This window comes from Parus major, chromosome 3 (assembly GCF_001522545.3).
Source record: "Parus major isolate Abel chromosome 3, Parus_major1.1, whole genome shotgun sequence".
In the NCBI taxonomy this organism is placed as follows: Eukaryota; Metazoa; Chordata; class Aves; order Passeriformes; family Paridae; genus Parus; species Parus major.
In genome coordinates this window covers 56807660-56814751 of record NC_031770.1, presented here as the reverse complement: position 1 = coordinate 56814751, position 7092 = coordinate 56807660, and positions in this window count along the sequence as shown.

Sequence of the window (7092 nt, the reverse complement as noted above, 5' to 3'; positions counted from 1 at the left end):
CCCGAGGACAGCGCGGGGGCCGGGCGGGCGGTGGCGTGGCCGGGCCGCCCCTGGGGCGATCGATGGGGCGAGGGTGGCCTTGGCCGGCTCCTTCCCGGCCCCTTCCCAGCGGGGGCGGAGAGAGGAGCGGCTCCGCCGGCCCGGCGGGGTCGGTCACTTCCCCGTGCCCCCCGCTCGCACACAGCGCCGGCTGCCCGCTCCGTCTGGACTATTAATTTACAAAATAAAGCGCGCGCGTCAAGTGCTCTCATGTCATATTGTGACTTTAAGGACAGTTTGTTTATTCCATCACGGCATTTCTTAGGATTTGCGTGAGCAGAGAGAAAGAATAGTAATTTGAATAAAACTATACCAAACTGCCTATCGCTGGTTTGATCTGCTCAGCAACTGATGCCCACAGATCACCAATACCCAACTCGGCCTTTTAATTTTATTTTTTTTTTCTTAATTTCAGCAGAAATTAACATATATATATATATATATTAGTATATATATTTATATATTAGTATATATATTCGTGTGCATATGTATATACACATATACATACATACATACACACACATGCATATATATATTAGTGTGTGTATAGATATAGATATAGATATAGATGATATATATAGATATAGATATAGATATATAGATATAGATATATGTATGTATGCATGTATGTATGTATATTAGTATAGGCAGTGCTCTGCCGCTGTCCCAAAAGCTGCTCCTGTCTGACCTGATGAAAGAGGCAAGCAAGGGGCTGTGTCCAGGCTGCTTCCATGGGAAGCGATGCTGCAAGGGGAAAGGTGAGGTGGCCTGGAAGGCGCTGGCTGCAGGAGCTCCTGGAAGGACAGGAGGCAGCTGCAGCAGTGGCCGCAACCCACAGCAGGGCGGGCAGGCAGGAATGTTTCACTGCAGGGAAATGTAGGTGGGAAGCCTAGAGATGCAAGGTGGGAAGCAACAATATTAAGATATCTGGAGGAAAAAGGGACAGAATAAAGGGAGGAACCAAGAAAGTAAGTCAAAGCTACAAACAACAGTTAAAAAAATTACACAGGCTGATATAACTGGTGTATTGCACAGCCTTGATCTTCAGTCCCTACTCCTTTCTTCCTCATCCAGGGATATCTGGCCTAAGAGGCATGCCAGCCAAAGCACTGCACTGAGCTTGCATCTGAAGGCCAAGAAGATGGTTAGAAAATGTGCTGGCTTTCCTGCTTTAGCTACAAAGTCAGGAGATTTTTTTTTGTTTCTATCCAGGTGGTAAAATTCTGTAGGTTTTCACAGAGAGAACAGAAGTACAAATTAAGTCCTAAAAAGCACACAGCATGTGATGACAAACTCTGACAAACATAAATGTTGTTATATATACAGTGAATGCACCAGTACACCTGTGGTTGCATCCTGCATGTTGATTAATCTGAACTTGGCAGCATTAAATCTGCATTCACAAAATGCATCTGAATGTTCTGTGTGGGCACAATGAGTAACAGGAGCAGTACAATACCTGAGCTGGATTCTTCTGATTCCTATCAGCCTCTATTCTTGCTTTACAATTAAAAAAGCAATGGCATTAGTAGATAGGGAAAAAAATCCTACTTCACCTATGGAGAGAAAGATTGGCTTAGATTGTATCAGTAACTCTGCTAAATCACAGTGCAGAACTCCAACACTCAAAATACATTCCTCTTTTTAGATATTTTGGTCTTTGTGAAGGATAAGACCAAAGCAGAAAACCATGTGTCATAACATTTCTTCAGTGACTTTGGCGTTTCCAGCCTTCAGCAAGAGAAGAATCCCCTCAGATATTTTCAGGAAAGGAAATCTCTGGGAACTCCCACAAGCAGCCAAATGCTAAGGCAGACTGATGTACCAGTCTCCCAAGGACATGCATTAAAGGATGCATTAATGTGCAACATGCATGCACCACTGCTTTTCTTTAATGATGCTGTGCACTCAGAGCAGCTGATAACACTGACAAACATGTAAGATTAAATCTGGAGGGGAAAACCATGGTTTGTGTCTTTTCAAAAGGCTATCAGTAAGCAAGTAGTAGAACTAACATACAAGCAAAACTCAGGAATGTATAATTTTAAGCAATACAGTGATTGTTTTAGAAAAATATTGTACAGGTCCTAAGCAACCCTGTATGACTGAATGTACATGTCCTGCACATTTTCAAAATTCAGTAGAGAGTAACACAGATATACAAGGGCAGCACCAAGTAACCTTGTTTTTCAACAGTTCCATATACCAATATGTCATTCTTAATGTAAATTTTGACTGATTACAGCTTAAGGCCATTGATGGAAATACAAAGTCAGTAATGTGAGATGAGCTCAGATTAAATGTCAGCAGGTGTTCAAAGTCCACAACTGACACTACACCTGCAGTAAGCCTTATAAACAGGATTCTCTTGAATTTAAAATTTTACAAATATCACCACAAATATTGAATTGAACATAAAGCAAGGCTTCAGCCCCTTCCCTCCCTACAGTTCACTAGCAGACAGAGAAACTTCAAATATGAAGCAGCCTTAGGGACTTCAGGCTAGCTCACCCCAGTGAGCTGACCTACTGTCAGCTTAGCTCTCAGCTCCAACCAGCAGAACAGTTTTGCAGCTCAACATTAGTGACAAACCAGTCTTTGAGGTTGGGCCACCCAAAAACAACTGAGATTAATTTTATTTTGGTATGCCTATCAGATCTGCAGTATTCTATTTAACCCTGCTTGGATGGTGTCCAGGATTGAGATCCATATGGACAAAAGGGACTTGTAACACAGCAAAATAATGTAGCAATCGCACAAAGGCAAATAATTATGAAACATGCATAGTACAGATCAAAGTTTAGTTATTTAAATGCAGAAAAAAACACTACTGAATGGGAGTAGGCAGTGTGCTTTTAGATTCAATAGTTAATGAGCAGCATAGTACTCAATAGCAAACTACTGCCCAATGCTGGCACATTTTACCATTTCTTGGAAATCTAAACTCTGGGAAATGAAGTCATCAGTTCATCAGAACTGATGTCATCAGAAATCTTACTTGCTATCAGTTGCACAAAGTTTATTTACTACTTTGCTATGAACACAATCAAATGGACATGTGCCTTCGATTAAATACTCAAGGGACAAAGATTTTTGCATTTTCATTCAGACAAAAAGTTAGAGGATTTCAGTGTTCACTGATTTACTCTCCTGCTAAATAACTTTTTTCTAAATCTGACCTTTTAAAAGATCAGTATTGTTACCAAGATGCGAAGCTCTTGCTTTATTTTTTTTCTTAAATCTGACACTTGGTCAATGAATATTTGCAAAACCAGGTTTGTTGAGAATGTGATTTTAATAAAAACTAAGCTACACCTCTTAAAGAAAAAACAAAACCAACAAAATCCAATTACTTTAAATTAATAAATCTTACTATGATATATTTCTAATTTTTTAAAAACTAGATTTCACAACTTTCCTGTGACAGCAAATTCTCTAGTCTACAAAGTCTTATACACAAATATTGCTGCTAATATCTGCTTAGGACATTCAGATTTCCTGGATGCCTTTTTAGTACCTTAAGGCCTCTTTTCATGTGTAGAAAGACTGTGCATTCTTTTTCCATTTTTTTTAGCAGTAGACTGGTATTCAGTTGTCTATGAGTAGGTTCAGCAGATAAGTAATGTTTTAAAAACAGACACACTGTTTTCCCAGTGAGGTAAAGAGCTACATTTTCTAAAATTTCTCAGTCTCCCACCTGACTGACAGGAAGTCCAACTGTCTTGGAAATCAAGGCAATGAAATATCCTTGGCTGTGTTAAGAGCAATCTGTGTTTTCCTTGAATCCATCTTTGTAAGGGAATCATAATCTAATTGGTGTTTAATTAAAAAATGTTGTCTTCCACTCATACAGGAAAACATTTGCACTATTAAAACTATCTTGGACTTTCTATGGTTTTAAAAAAAGTATAGTAAACACCTGGGCTTATATCCTTAGCAACTGTATGTAGACCTGTACTCCAAATGCAAGCTTGTAGTATTTATCAAGCATCCTCAAAAAATGAATGTAACTTGAGTCACCATTTGGTTGTAATTGTATCTGGATGGATTATGAGTCAGGGGATGTCTTCAGGACAGGCTCTGAAGTAAACTCACTGTATATATATATATATATATATATATATATATTACTGTTAATTAAAAAGTAATTAATGCAAGAGCTTTCTGAAAAAGTTTAGTTACTTCTTTCCATAAACATGTAAGAAAAATACGTGATAATTCCACTAAGACCCATAAAAGCATGTTAGTAGGGGGTATAAAGACAGCATTAAGCCTGCAGCCTAGTATTCAGGAAGCTTCTCTGAAAGAGGGAGTTCTCTGATGTCAAATTTGGACTTTCTGCAGCCCAGATCTTTACCTAGTGGTTACCTGAAGGACCTCTCTGTATCACTTTTTCTCTTAGTGCAATCCATAGATTTTATCTCTCTCTCACACCTGTGGGAGCAGCAGCCTTTTCCAGTGTGCCTGAGAGCTCATTCTCTGCTGCAGATGTACCACGGGTTTGCCTTGCTCCATCTCCTGTCCTTGCAAGTCAAGGACAGCCTTTGCAAGAGCCGATTGGCCTTTCTTTAGTGTCTGATATTTCAAGGTCCTTTAAAATGCCAAGAGTATGTACGGTTCGCCAAACCTTTTTTTTTTTTTTTTTTTAAGCTTTTGAAAAAGGCTTTATGTAATTTTCCCCCTAATTTCTCATTTTCCTGACCTGCAGACTAAATTTTTTTTATGAGTGTTTTACACTAGGAAGCATTTTCCCTCAGAGCCTGCCTTCCCCAGGGACAAATAGCATCCCCCGGATCTCGGGAACATCGTGATGTTTGTGTTGGTCCAGAGGGCTTCCATGTGAAACCAAGGGGTGGAACAGAAACCCAGAACTGTGCTGGTAAAACCAAGGAGGAGTTATCCAGTTAATGGGTAATTAAGTTAATGAGTAACACAGCATCATTCAAGGAACCTAAAACCTGGTGAGCTGTGCTTCCCACACATTCATGATCTGGTTCCTATTCCATTTTCTCATAGGTGAATCAATATATGAAATTGGCTTTTGTGCTGGTGCTTGGACAGGTCATAATGTGCTCTCTCATCCAAAGACCAATTCTGCTGCTGGGGGTTATGATACCACCTATTACTTGAAAATCGAATTTACTCCAGTTACAACACTGTAAACACAACTCAAGGCGGGTGTCGACATGTTTGTTCCAGCAGCACTAAAAAATCCCAGGTTAGTTCTCACTCTGTAATGTGATGTGCAAACACAACAAAAGAGTATTTCAGGTAAATGTCCTCTTCCCAAAGGTATCAGAGGATTGGTTACTAAATTGTTGCCCTTATTTCCCTAAACAAAAATTATAGGTGTAGCCTGATTATACACTTACTAACTCAAAAGTACTAACTCAAAAAACTCAAAAAAAAAAAAAAAAAGGAAGGCATTCCAGAATATTAAGCTCTACAGGCTGATTCCACTTATCTCTACATGTCCCTGGCTGCCTGCCTCTTGCTCAGCTAGCATATTTCCCACAAATGTAATCTACACTTGTAAAGATAATTTTAAAACAACTAGGTGCTGACAAGGGGTAAAAAATGCAGGAATACTTTCGACATGCTCATGAACACAAACAATTGTGGAAGGTTTACCAGCCCACACCTTAGAGTGTATCTGAGCTAGACCTTTATCTGTACTTAGAAGACACAAAGGAGGTTTGGTTTCTGAACATAACAAAAAGTAGCCAAACTCTATACAAAGTACTGGGAGGTCTTGAGTTTAAATCACCACAGATACACAGAAAATGTTAGGCATGTTATACACAGAATAGAAGCTGCCCTGAGTGTACATCTGCATCTATTTTATGTAGAAAAAGTTTCAATTTATTCTCCTTCTTGGTTTATATGCGTTTTTAGCATTGTAATGTTTACATTTGCACACAAGGAAATCAAGTACACTTGCTGCACTAATGTTCTTATTAAGGCCTACTCTAATATTTCAGTGCATCTTCCATGCTGCCATATCCTGGGATGGCTTCATCTGTTAATTTGTATCTTGAATGCTTAAAACATCTGCAAGAAAAGCAGAAGCAGGAAACTGTACAGTAATCACAGCGTATCCCTTTTCACTTTTAAATAAGGTTTCAAAGGCATTTATCAGGTCCTTTCTCCTTGTGGTCACCTTACTACCCTACCTCGGGTAGCTACGTCAAATCACTTGCAGCGTGGTTTTAAACATTTTAAGCTCTCACTGAAAAATCTTTGTATTCATACACATACATAGATGTGGATGCGGGACCACGTGCATTGATTGGGTTCTGTTCTGTAGAGATTATATTCTTTCTGCTACCAGTAAGAGCCAGGGGAGATTTCTGGAGCACCTTCAGCCCTGACATAGCGAGTAACAATCGCTTTCATTAGCGCAACCCAGGTGACAGACTAATTTAGCCCGCAGCAGTTTTACGACTTTGCCGGCAAAAGCATTTGCCCAACATCACAGCGTGCGAAATCACGGATAGTAAGACATATAAACTTCATTCAAAAACACCAACCCGGTGCTAGACCGTAATGAAGGGCAAACTTCACTTTACTGGTTTTTATTCTCAAACGCGGAAACTGATGTTTAACTTCTTCGGAAGCGGCTGGAAGTCCTTTATCTTTCATTACTTGCTGAGGACACTGGCTCGCACCGAGGCCGCCGAGCAGCGGCCGGTGGGAAGGCAGCCTCGGCACTCACGCCGAGAAGCCGGGCGCCCATTTTGCACTTTATTTACTGCTGCGTGCAGTTTTCCTTCCCAGATATCCCATCTTCTCCGCCAGCCTTCCGGGAAGGCGCCAAGCGCCTTTCCCAGGAGGCGCCGGGTCCCGCTCCCCTCAGCCGGTTTGGCGGGAGACGGGCGCCGCTCGCCCCATCCCGCCGGACAGTGGCGCCCCCCGCCGGCAGGAGGCCGCGCAGCACCCCACGGATACGAGCGCTGCGCGGCCCGTTCGGCCGATGGGCTTCAAATCGGCGCTCTAACAACCCGCGGGAGCCGCCGCTTCCCGGCGGGGCGAGCAGCGATCCCTCGCGGCGGC